Source organism: Pan troglodytes, chromosome 6 (assembly GCF_028858775.2).
Source record: "Pan troglodytes isolate AG18354 chromosome 6, NHGRI_mPanTro3-v2.0_pri, whole genome shotgun sequence".
NCBI classification, from domain to species: domain Eukaryota; kingdom Metazoa; phylum Chordata; class Mammalia; order Primates; family Hominidae; genus Pan; species Pan troglodytes.
Genome location: NC_072404.2, coordinates 37,555,968 through 37,568,980, shown reverse-complemented (window position 1 = coordinate 37,568,980; position 13,013 = coordinate 37,555,968). Strand labels below are relative to the sequence as shown.

Below are 13,013 nucleotides of genomic sequence, written 5' to 3'. Positions count from 1 at the left end.
ATATGCCAAAGAGAAGCCACAAAGTACTTCTTTTAAGTAAAAAGATGAAAGTTCTTGACTTAATAAAGAAAAAAAAATTATACTGAGGCTGCTAAGATCTATGCTAAGAATGAAATCTTCTATCAATGCAATTGTGAAGAAGAAAAAAGAAATGTGTGTGTAATACATATAGGGTTCAGCACTATCTGAGGTTTTAGACATCCCCTGGGAGTCTTAGAAAATATCCTCTGTGTGTAAAGGGAAACTACTACACTGAGCAACCCATGCAATGAGGAAACTACCTGAGGCCAGAACAGAACCATCCAAGAGGATTAGAGGGAACAGTCCTGATGCTCACACAAGTCAGGGAAAAGTGCCTATTCCCACTAGCCAGATTTAAATATCTCATTATTTAAAGAAAATTAGGTAAAAGACTCATATTTGTCTTGCTTTAGTCATGGGGAATAATAAGCTGTAGCCTATATGCTGCTCTGGTTCTATCTAACAATCTTAAAAGCAAGACATAAAAGGGATCAAAGTGTCTCCAAGTAATTTAACTGCATCCCAGAATAAAGCTCAAGGATATACATAGAGTACAAAAATATCCAGCACCCAACAAGGTGAAATTCACAATGTTTGGCATCCAATAAAAAATTACCAGGCATGCAATGCAGCAAGAAAACACTACCCACAATAAAGAAAAAGCCCAACCAGACTGTAAACTAGTTCAACCATTGTGGAAGTCAGTGTGGCGATTCCTTAGGGAGCTAGAACTAGAAATACCATTTGACCCAGCCATCCCATTACTGGGTATATACCCAAAGGATTATAAATCATGCTGCTATAAAGACACATGCTCACGAATGTTTATAGCAGCACTATTCATAATAGCAAAGACTTGGAACCAACCTAAATGTCCAACAATGATAGACTGAATTAAGAAAATGTGGCACATATACACCATGGAATACTATGCAGCCATAAAAAATGATGAGTTCATGTCCTTTGTAGGGACATGGATGAAACTGGAAACCATCATTCTCAGCAAACTGTTGCAAGAACAAAAAATGAAAGACTGCATGTTCTCACTCATAGGTGGGAATTGAACAATGAGAACACATGGACACAGGAAGGGGAACATCACACACCGGGGACTGTTGTGGGGTGGGGGGAGGGATAGCATTAGGAGATATACCTAATGCTAAACAACGAGTTAATGGGTGCAGCACACCAACATGGCACAGGTATACATATGTAACAAACCTGCACGTGTGCACATGTACCCTAAAACTTAAAGTATAATAATAATAATAATAATAATAAAAGAAAAAGCCCAACCAATTGAAACCAATGCAGAACTGAAACAGATGTTAGAATTAGCAGACAAATACATAAAAGCAGTTCTTATAACTGTAGCCCATATGTTCAGAAGTAGACACATGGAAGATCTTTTTAAAAGACTAAAATCAAACTTCTAAATATGAAAACTACAATATCTGATATGAGAAATGTGATCGATGGTATTGACAGAATAACTTAGATGAGATTAATGGTGAATACACTGGATGGAATTAGACTTCGGAGAGGAAAAGAGTAGCAAAACGATAGCAATAGAAACTACCCAAAAGGAAATAGAAAAAAAGAATAAAAACAGAATTGTAGGACACCTTCAAATAGCCTAATAAATGTGTACTTGGAATCCCCAGGTAGAGGAGAGAGGAGGAAAAATATTTGAAAAATCAGGGGCTATAATTTTGTTAGATGATGAAAACTATAAATCCACAGATTCAAGAAGCTCAATACATCTCAAGCACAGGGAATATAAGGAAAACTGCACAAAAGCATACTATAATCAGATTGCTCAAAACCAGTGATGAAGAGAAAAATTTAAAAACTGCCAGAGAAAAATTACACATATGTACAGACAAACAAACATAAGGATGACAGTAGATGTCTTGTGAGGAACAATGCAAATAAGACAGTGGAGCTAAATTTTTTAATTAATGAAAGGAAAAAAAATCAACAAAGAATTCTGTGCCTAGCAAAAGTATTTTTCAGAAACCAAAATGTAATTAAGATGTTTTCATCAGACATACAAAAACTTAATGAATTCATCACCAGTAGATGCACCATGCAAGAAATTTTAAGGAAAGGCGAAGGATAATTATGCTGTATGAAAATATAGATCTGTACAAAAGAATGAAGAGCATTAAAAATGGCAACTACATGGGTAAATATATATAAATATATATGATTTTTCTAATTTATGTTAATGATAATTGACTAGGTAAACAAAATAATATAAATGTACTGTTTATTTTATAACGTATACAAAAATACAATGTATGACTACAGTAGCAAAAAGTCCAGTAGGGGAGAAATGGGATATCTATTGTAAGGTTCAGTATCACGCATGAGGTGTTATAAAATCATTGGAGGATTGAGGTAAATTAAGAGCATATATATTATAAACTCTAAAGCAATCACTAAAACAACAAAACAAAGATATATAGCTGATTAGCCAACAACAGATAAAATGGAATCATAAAATAATTAATCCAGAACAACGTAGAAAAAGAGTAAGAAGGGAACAAAGAACAGGTGAGACAAATAGAAAACAAATAGGAAGATCACAGAATTAAAACAAAACAAATCAGTTATCACGTTAAATATAAATGACTTAAGTGCCTTAATTAAAAGGCAGAGATTGTGAGATTGTAATATTCAAATATATTATGCCTTTATACAAAAAGACACAAATATAAAATTCCTGACTTCACCACTATCAAATATATTAATGCAACAAAATTACACTTGTATCGCATAAACATATACAAATAAAAACAAAAACAATCAAAAAAGGACACAAATAGCACAAAAGTAAAAGGTTGTAAATTGGTATACTGTCTTAACACTAATCAAAAGAAAGCCTGGGTAGCTATATTAATATATGACAAAGTAGATATCAGAACAAAGACAGGAATAAAGAAGTTTCAGCAATAAAGAAGTTCATTTCATAATGATAATGTCCGTTTATCAAGAGAATATAATCATTTTTTACATTTATGCACCAAATACTTGAAACAAACTACAAAAACATTTTTAATTCACAATTTATTTGGAGACATTATTATCTCTTTCTCAATAATTAATAGACTAAGTAGATATGAAAATCAGCAAGGAAACAAAGAATTCTACAACACTGTCAATCAACTTGACATAATTGGCATTCCTAGAATACCCAACCATAGAAGAATACACATCTTTTTCAAGTGCATACAGAATATTTAAAAAGATAGACTATATTCTGGGAGAAGAAATTAGTCCCAATAAATTCAAAAGGATTCAAGGCAAACAAATATGTTCATGGACCACGATAGAATTAAATTGAAAGGATGTTCGTATTATGTTATTATTCTTTTAATATATGTAGAATTTTTAATAATGTTATCACTCTCATTTTTTATATGCGTAGTTTGTGTTTTCTCTCTTTTTCCCTGATCTGTATGGCTAAAGGTTAATATATTTTATTAATCATCACCATTAATATTTTCTATTGTTTTTCTGTTTTCTATTTTATTAATATCCATCTTTATTATTTCCTTTCTTCTGCTTGCTATTGGGTTTACTTTGTCTCATTCTTATAGTTTCTTAAGGTGAAAGTCATGGTTACCGATTTGAGATTTTTTTTCTTTTTTAATGTAGGCATTTAGTGGTATAGATTTTCTTAAGTACTGCTTTAGCATCATGATCCAAACTCTGATATGCGCATTTTCATTCACATTCAGCTCAAAATACTTTCTAATTTCCATTTGGTATCTACATTGACCTAAGAGTTATTTAGAAGTGTAATGTTTAATTTCCAAATATTTGGGGATTTTCCAGAGACAGGTGACATGTAAATTCTTCCCATGTTGATCTATAGGTTCAATACAATCTCAATTAAAATCCTATTATGCTTTTTTTTGGTAGAAATTGACAAGATGATTCTAAAATTCATATGGAAATACAAAGCATCCAGAATAGACAAAGCAACTTAGAAGGTTTGATTTCAAGACTTACTATAAAGCTGTGGTAATTAAGGCAGCATGGTATCGGCATCAACACAGACCAACAGGTCAACAGAATAGCTTAGATACTCCAAAAATAGATCTACATGTGTATGGACTATTTATTTTTAATAAAGGGCAAAGACAATTCCAAGAAAATGATAGTCATCAACAAATGATGATGACTGCTTGAAATGTCATATGCAAAATAATGAATTTCTAACTACACATCATATACAAGCGACATCTCAAAATTTATCATAAAGCTAAATGTAAAATGTAAAACTATCAGTTTCTAGTTAAGAAAATATAAGAGAAACTCTTTTTGATCTTGGGTTAAGCAAAGATTTATTAGGCATGACCACAAAAGTACAAACCATAAAAAACAAATTGATAAATTATGCCTTATCAAAAGCCTCTATTAGGAGAATAAAAAGGCAGTTCACATTCTGGGGGGATATTTGCAAAACATATATTTGTTAAATAACTGATATTCATTAAATATAGATACTCAGTATTAAATAATAAGAAAACGACCCAATTAAAAACATACAAAAAAAATGAACAAACTTTTCACTAGAGAAGATATACAACTAGCAAATAAGCGCATTAAAAGATCCTTGACATCATTAAGGATGTGAAAATTAAAAGCCAAATTTAAAACCATATTAAGATAAAACAAAGCTTGTATGAGGGGATATGTATATTACATCCACATAATAATTTCTTAGCTCTGCATTTCACTGTGGCTGTCAGGACACAGCTTTGTCAGTTTGTTTTCTCAGTGAGGAAATTGTATTTCTTACAACCATTCTTTCTGAATATTTCTCAAGATAATCATGTTCTCCTATTTAGGATCTTAGTACAGAAAAAATGGAGGAGGCAGGGTAGCCAGTATTCTTGTTAGTTTGCATAGAACAAATAACTGTGATCAAAAGGGTTGTTGTGTACATTATAGGAATTTGCCTCTAATCATATCTACATTATATAATTCTCCACAAGGCTGTTGTCTCATGACCTTGACTTGCTATATGGCTCACAGTGGTCACCTGAAGAAATGTATGTGTTTTTTCTGTTTTTTTCTTTTTTAATTTTTTAAAAAATAGATGATTCCTAACAAGTTAGTTTGAAATGGAGTACATAAATGAATTTGGAATGGATGACTCTGAGCTTTTAAGGCATCTTTTGTTCTATTTGAATTGATTTGCCAAGCCATTAATGAAAACAGCAGAAGAATACAACTTTACACTTGAGTGGTATTTAATTTTCATCATGTTCATATTTTGAAAAATGTTAGTTGCCTATAGGGTGAGGCATCATGACCTGCTCTTCAATGAAGCTGGTAGTGAAAGATAGGAGGGGCCTGTACAGATGTGGAAGTATGCTCTGCTTTGCAGATCTGGGGAGAAAAGAGTCAAACAGCAGGCTGTGGGTAGAACTGACACATGTATGTCTTTACTAGAGATTGTTTCTGTCTTAGGTTCATTTCCAGAGATTTGAGAAACAATAAATGCTTTGTCACATGACCTTTGTTCAGCAGGTGTGCATTCACTGGTTATACGGACCCTGAGGGCATTATCAGTTTTCTTACTGGCATGGACACCTGTGTTCCAGTTTTCTCATCTCAAGGAATCATACTCACATTATTCTTTCTTCCAAAAAAAATGTCCCCATACTACTTAGGATGATAGTTTTGGATTGTCTTTATATGCCAGAATAAAGAACTGCCCTATTTTAGACACCTCAAAACCTTCCTTTTGGTTGATGTTTCATTTTATCACCTTAGTTTTCCAATCTCTGCTATTTCTTCCCACAGGGCTTCGTGTTATCACTTGTAGTTGACACTGGCTATGCATTGGTCCATGCAGAGCCATAGCAACACTTGAACACACTTACTTGTCTTCAGCACACTCATATTTGAATGAATCTTATACCCCCTTGATATAGAAGATGTTATGGAGAATTTTGTAATTCCTTTAATATTTTTCTCAATTTCTGAAAGATCTGTTTCTAAGGAACTGTTGATATGATTTTTGACCAAATTCTAATGGATTTACCATTCTTAGAGGATGGTGGTCTTAGTGACCATTTTTGTTCAAACTTCTACTCTAGTTTATGTTGCGTCACTACACATAAGTCATAGAAAATGTTTGGCATTCTGAGAATTCTTGACATAGGACTTTTTAGTGAAATTTACTTTACCATTCATCATTTTGTTCTTTGTATAAGAATGATCTCATTTGGGAAACACAAAATTCCTTCATCTGGGAGCTTAGGGGATATGTGATGATTAGAAAGAGAGGCTGCTGATTAGCTAGAAGAGCTCTACACAATGGCAGAACAAGGAATTCCATATTGACAGTAAAGGAAGAGTTGATTATGCTGGAGAGGATTTGTTGACACTGAAATGAATACTTGTGACCAGTGCATAGTTTTGACTGACAGTTTACTGATGTACAATGTGAAATATATACTCCACATATGCTGGGATCCTCATGTCAACTGGCCAGTTGGTGGTTTCTTCTTGAAGGAAAACTTACTTGGAAAGTCAAATTGTATCAGAAGGTTGCTTGGTGAACTGAACATGTAAGGGGACTTAGTTGATGAATTGTGATCTTAAGGTAGAATATCTTGAAATCTGTTTCTATCATTGGGACGGACCTGCCAAGAAGAGTGGATATGGGTCATCTTGCATGTCCTATATCCTGACAGTGCAAGAGGCACCCCTCTATGGCACCCCTTTTCTTGCCTGTTTTTTAGCCACACATTAATTCAGCCATGAGATGTGTTAATATCTTGGAGTAGATTATTATTCTTGTTCACTTTCAGTCATCTTTGATTGCTTTTCTGGGCCTTAATCTTGACGATACTGCATTGTTTTTAAGGTAGATGTTCTCGATTTTTTTTCCTCATTATTTTTTGTCCACTTTAGACTACCAGATTTTCACTAGCTCTACACCCCTCTGAAGGTGTGCCCAGATCATGTGATGTGTAAAATAGGCCAAGGAATGTGAACTGGGAAGACAAGCTGTTACCCCATCCTTTTCTCTCACACCCAAGATAGTGTTGCCATAGCAATAACTTTGAATCTCTTCTACTTACCTTAAAAATTAACCCTTTATAACTGCAGTGCTTAACTGTTTTTAGTAATGAATCATTTGTAATATACTTCACTAGTGGTCATGCCACTGAAGTCAAAATCTGCTATTTTGAGGCAGTTTATACATATAGTTAATCCCATCCTTTAGGTTTTAAACTTGTTTCTGTCTCAAAGGATAATATTTCTTAGGTCTAGGAAGGTATCCCACTGCAGCCTTCTATGTATTGACAAAAAGTAGACATTTCTTTAATGAAGGAATTGCTTTCAGCATGAGAATCCAGCATCTGCGTAGGTTATTTTTCATGAGCAAAGAGGGACCAAATATCTGGAGTGCTTTGGGTTCCAATTAAGTCATCATAAGAACACAAATTCTGACTAATATCCCATTTCCCTTAGCCATTTGTCCATGAAAACTCCTGTGACCCATTTCCTTAACATATTTATGTCACGTGGAACGTTAATAGTAAGGAAATGCCATGGTTTAGCAGGTGTTTTCTAAAACAGTTACAACCTTATTTTCTCAAGTAGTTTGACAAGTATCTAAACTCTCCACTCCAATGTCCCTGCCCAAGGAAAACAACAAAAAGTCAATAAATGGAGGAGAGAGTTGTAATATTATTTTTGGGTGTCTGTTTTTCTCATGAATCTGGGTAAAACTTCACTAATTAAACCCTAAAAGGTTTTTTTGATTAAACATTTTGATTTAGATACTTCACTGTCATTTTGTAATTAAATTTGGAAGCTGTGCTGTAGGGTGACCCAACAATAAGAGCTACTGTGAATTCAGTGATGCTTAAACCCAACGTAATTGGGTTTTTTAAATAGATTTGGGGAAAATCTATTAACCAATCCATAATATGTGAGTGGGAAGTGGCCAAACAGTGTTAACCTGAAAAAGCACCTTGTTCCTTTGTTGCTATGGACTTCTACTCTTGGGAGCATGGACGTACAAAGCCTATTACTTATTCATGGTTCTAGCATTTCATCTGAGTCATAGTGAATCAGAACAGTTAGCGCTTTTGGTAATAAACATCCATTTCAAATCAATGCATTTTTTATATACTTTTAGGTTCAGTGAATGTTCTTGTGCTTTTCAAGGATGGTATATAATGAATATAAAGGAATTATAAAGGAACAAGAGGGCAGGTGACTACCATTGTCTTCTTGCAGATTTTTGTGTCTTGAAATTCATGTTTGTAGTATGAAAATAGCAACTGAAATTACACACACACTTATGTACACACACACATATATATGTACACACATACATAAATCATACATATGATATATGATACATACAATATGATATATCTGATATATGATGCATATATGACATATAACATGTAAGATATATTAATATATATCATATATACATAATATATACCCTCTATGATAAACTATATTACATACATCTTAAATCATATATACATATACATATATATATATGTGTGTGTGTATATAGATATATATATGTCCCTGTCCAAGGAAAACAAAAAGTCAATAAGTGGAGGAGAGAATTGTAATATTATTTTTAGGTGTCTGTTATTCTCATGCATCTGGTTAAAACTTCACTAATTAAACTCTAAAAGGTTTTTTCGATTAAACATTTTGATTTAGATACTTCATTGTCATTTTGTACTTAATTTTGGAAGCTGTGCTGTAGGTTGACCCAACAATGAGAGTTATTATTAATTCAGTGATGCTTTAACCCAACATAATTGGTTTTATTTTATGAATTTGGGGAATATCTATTAACCAATCCATAATATGTGGATTATATTATATATTATATGAGATTGATGGGTTTAAATAAATTGTGTTATACTAAGGGAAACTTCTAATATCAATTCATGTTTTTTATATAGGTGTTTAGATCCCAGTCTCTTACCAAGTAACTACATAGTAGAAATGTCAAATAAAAGTATATTATGAACTCTTTGTTAATGATAAAATTAGACTTTCTGAACAACTTTTCTTTTGCAATTATTGCTACATAAGCTTTCATTGTTTCACTCTGTCTTCTAGATACTTTGTGGAACTACTAATGTACCACTGTATTTTTAAAGGAATCTGGTTTGACAGAGGGAATTAAAATTTTGTAACTACGGGGCAAGGTGTGATTTTTCTTTTTTCCTTAATACTGATGTTCAAGATGTTTAAAATAAAGCTTCTTAGTAATCATGAAATAAATATTTTCTCCTAGAAAAAAATGATATTTTGTCAGATTCTATGCAAGGGATTGGAGAAACACAAGTAACAATACATTTGCCAAAAGAAACTCTATTAACATTATATTTAAATATTTAAAATAACGGGAACCTTTGAAGTAAATATGTGCCAAAGGCAGAACTTAACACTATCTACATTGGTAATGCCATTTCTTTTCTAGACACTCACATGCTAAAAAAGCTATTAAATGCAATATTCAGCAAGTATTCAAGCTTCCCCTCTTTGCATTTTTTCTTAGCATTCTCCACTGATGGGCATCCTGCTCTCCAAGTGACCATGTCTACATTTCTTAAGTATTAGTCCGCTGCAATATATGCTATTTTTATTCTATGCCCTGGAGCCATAGTGAAAACATGAGAAAATGATTGTTTGTTTGGTTTTCTCATCATTTAGAATCTTTTCTGCTTTTCCTGAAATAATAAAATTTAGAAAAACATGAAGAGTAGTCAGAATGTTTCAGGTCTAAAATCCAGGCCTCACTTACTGATCTGAAGGACTTTCTTTACGGTCCTTGGCTTCTTCCTGACTTCACAGATACAAAGACTGATCAGAAACAAAACTCTTTTGTGCAGACAAGGGTGCTTAACTCTACCCTCACCTGCACCTCTGTGAATCAGGGATGTTGACTTATCATCAGAGGAGTTGTAGGAGTTACTGATGCCTGACTTTTACTTGTCTGCTGAAAGTGGGCCAGGCATTGCGGGCATTTAGAGAGTTCAGTGTTTTAATCATTGTCTTTGTGTTAATGTGCTACATTCTTAAAACAGAGCATGATAGCAGTAAGACACTTTGGGCAGTGTGAGACAGAAGAACAGAGACAGTTGTTCACATATTTTATGTTTGGAAAGAAAGAACATGCTAAATGAAAGAGAGAAAGCAACAAGGGTAGAGAGGAAGAGTTTAACATCATTGTTATTTTCAGTGGTAGCACAGATGCAGTGGAGCAAAAGGAAAGACAAAGAGGGAAAGGGTTGGACCTAAGAACTATTAGATTGCTGCAAAAGTAAATGGGGTTTTTGCCATCAAAAGTAATGGTAAAGACCACAATTACTTTTGCAGTAAACTAACCGTTCTTTGTGCTGTTCTTATTCTGTGTGTTTGGATCAAATGGGTAAATTTTAGGAGTTAATGGCATAGGCAAGGTTTTAAGAAGTTACATTCCCACAAATGTCTTCTGTCTGTCTGCCTGCCTGCCTATCTATCTATCTATCTATCTATCTATCTATCTATCTATCTATCTATCTATCTATCTGGTTTATCTATCTATGTGTCTGTCTATCTGTCCTTCTGTTTTATTTTTCTGTGCTGGAATAATACATGATGAGAGGATTTTGTCTTAGCAGTGCTGTAGCATGGATATTATTTGTAGTGAAAATTCATTTAGAATAATCCTATTATAATCATATGCTCTATTATTTAGGGCAAGGAGAAAGCATGCACATGTTGAAAATAACCCTTTAAAATAGCTGTCATGTACTTGTGACCTAGGACAATTAAGTCCATACCTGGATAAAGCCTAACAGATACTTTAGAATTGTTTTTTCTTAATGTTTTCTTCTTATTTAAAAAAAAAAAAAAAAAAACGAGGACCCATTCATATGCCCAATAGAAGTCTTACATGACATTTCAAATTGGTTTTGGTTTCTCTACACTTATTCTTCATTCGTTTTTTTCTATTTAGAGTTTTATAACTTGTCAGGTGTGTGCTGTATCACTTTGCTGTTTTTGCAGAAAGTTGACTCCATAGGGAGGCAGCTATGGTACAGAGTTCCTAGGACCTAAAAATCTGGTTTTGAACCCCAGCTCTCTCTTCAGCCAAGTCAATTTACTTCTTTGAGTTTAGGTGATAGTTGAATCAGGCTGTAAAAACATCAAATCCAAGAAAAATGGAAGAGAAATGCATTTAAAATATTTTTTAAGCCCAGTGGCAAATTCTTATGAGGGCTGCCCCATTGACACTCCATTTGTGATCCAGGAATAAACATTATAATGGATAAACACATCTTTAGAATCAAGTCATGTTAAATTGAACTTCAATCTTCTTCTAAAACCAATTATCTTTAAATCACACGGTTTTAAGACCTATATACAGCATCTGCACTTACCTGTGGGAGTAGCATGGTACCATAAATAAGGCCACATTGTTTTAAGTCCATCTCCCATTTTTCTAAATGAAGTTGCTGAAACATGATTGTATGCTCCTATAGAGTAAATACATTTCTGTGAATTCATATACCATGTATTTGCACTTCAGGATTTAAAGTTCTCACAGCTTTACCTTGTGAGGTATAAAAAGTCTTGGGTCAAGGGGCAGGCACTTAAATAGTTTCCTGAATTATTCCAAGATGTGGCAAGAAAGTTTCCATTTCAATTCATCAGTCACTCTTTAAAAAGTGCAAGGGTTTAACTACTTTTTGTGCTCTTCAAAAAGTCATGCATCTCAGTTACACACAGAGTGGCCTATTAACACTTTGTCTTCAGGGTCCTCATTTTCATATACTTTGTAGTCTTGCTGATGCTTACTGAATTTCAGTTTATATTGAAAACAAATACATAAAACCAAAACACAATGAAAGATAGGATGTGGAGTGAAAAGAGGACCAGGCCTGATTTACAAACCATGCCAAAGCTGCCTGGATAGCAGGTGCTCCTTCTCTGTGAGATTAGCTCCATAGAAAGCCATCCATAATTGGGCTTCTTCATAGGGAATGTAAATATTTTGACATATCATACCTTACTATTGAATAAAATATATAATTGGTGTGTTTATTATTTTCTTTTAAATTTTTGTTTCATGCTGTGAAAGTCAAAATTAGAAAAAGGGTGGAGGGAAACCTCCTATTCATCACCACACCTTATCAGTCCCGTCCTCCTCATGCTTATTCAATTCTCTTCTTTTTCATTAAAAATATTGTTGAGCATATGCTATGTGTCAGGCATTGCACTACATGCAAGAAGTGTTATAAACGATAAATGAGGTGTTTTCCCTGTTCTCAAAGAGTCAGCAGTCTGGGTTGGAACATTATTTTGCAGGTAGCTATGATATAGGGACCTTAGGGTATTTCTTAAGTGCCTTAAGAAATTCACAAACAGAAGTTACTTTTAGAGGGCATGTGTTTGGGAAGGCCAGGGATGATGACTCAGGTCATCACGTCACAGACCCAGCTATAGAACATATGCTTCTTGTTCTTTTACTGCTGGTAGTATTTAATGACAATGAACACAGGCACAGCTTAAACACACAAACTTCTTTTATTCACCATTTCCCTTCACCCTTTGACCCAAAGCTGGAGGGGAGGATGGAGATCCACAGCCAGAGGGAACACTCCACCATCTCACCCATAAGCAGTGATTAGAAATGGAGGAATATCTCCTTTTAGCAGCCTTGGGATTTCATTAAGACCCTAGATAGGCCCCTTTCCATCTCTGGGACCCAGCAGTCTGGACCGTGGGTCTCTGCTAACCCAGTCTGCAGGAGGTGCATCATTCTCCTTGTTGGCCAGGTGAGGCTCACTGAGTTAAATAGTGGTCTTTATCAGCTGTCCCCAGCTATCTGTCTCTAGCTTCCTTCCAACCAATGGGTCTGTTATTAAAAAATTGAACCCAACCTTCTGTCATCCTAACAAAATTGGGCTTTACATTTGAGGGTCTGGGGA

The 13,013-nt window shown here is 34.2% G+C and overlaps 1 protein-coding gene across 9 annotated transcripts in view; it reads left to right on the top strand.

Annotated features, from left to right (window-relative positions):
• PDE1C (phosphodiesterase 1C) overlaps nt 1–13,013 on the top strand; it is a 593,630-nt gene that overhangs the window by 500,216 nt on the left and 80,401 nt on the right. The gene's annotated exons all lie outside the window — the stretch shown is intronic.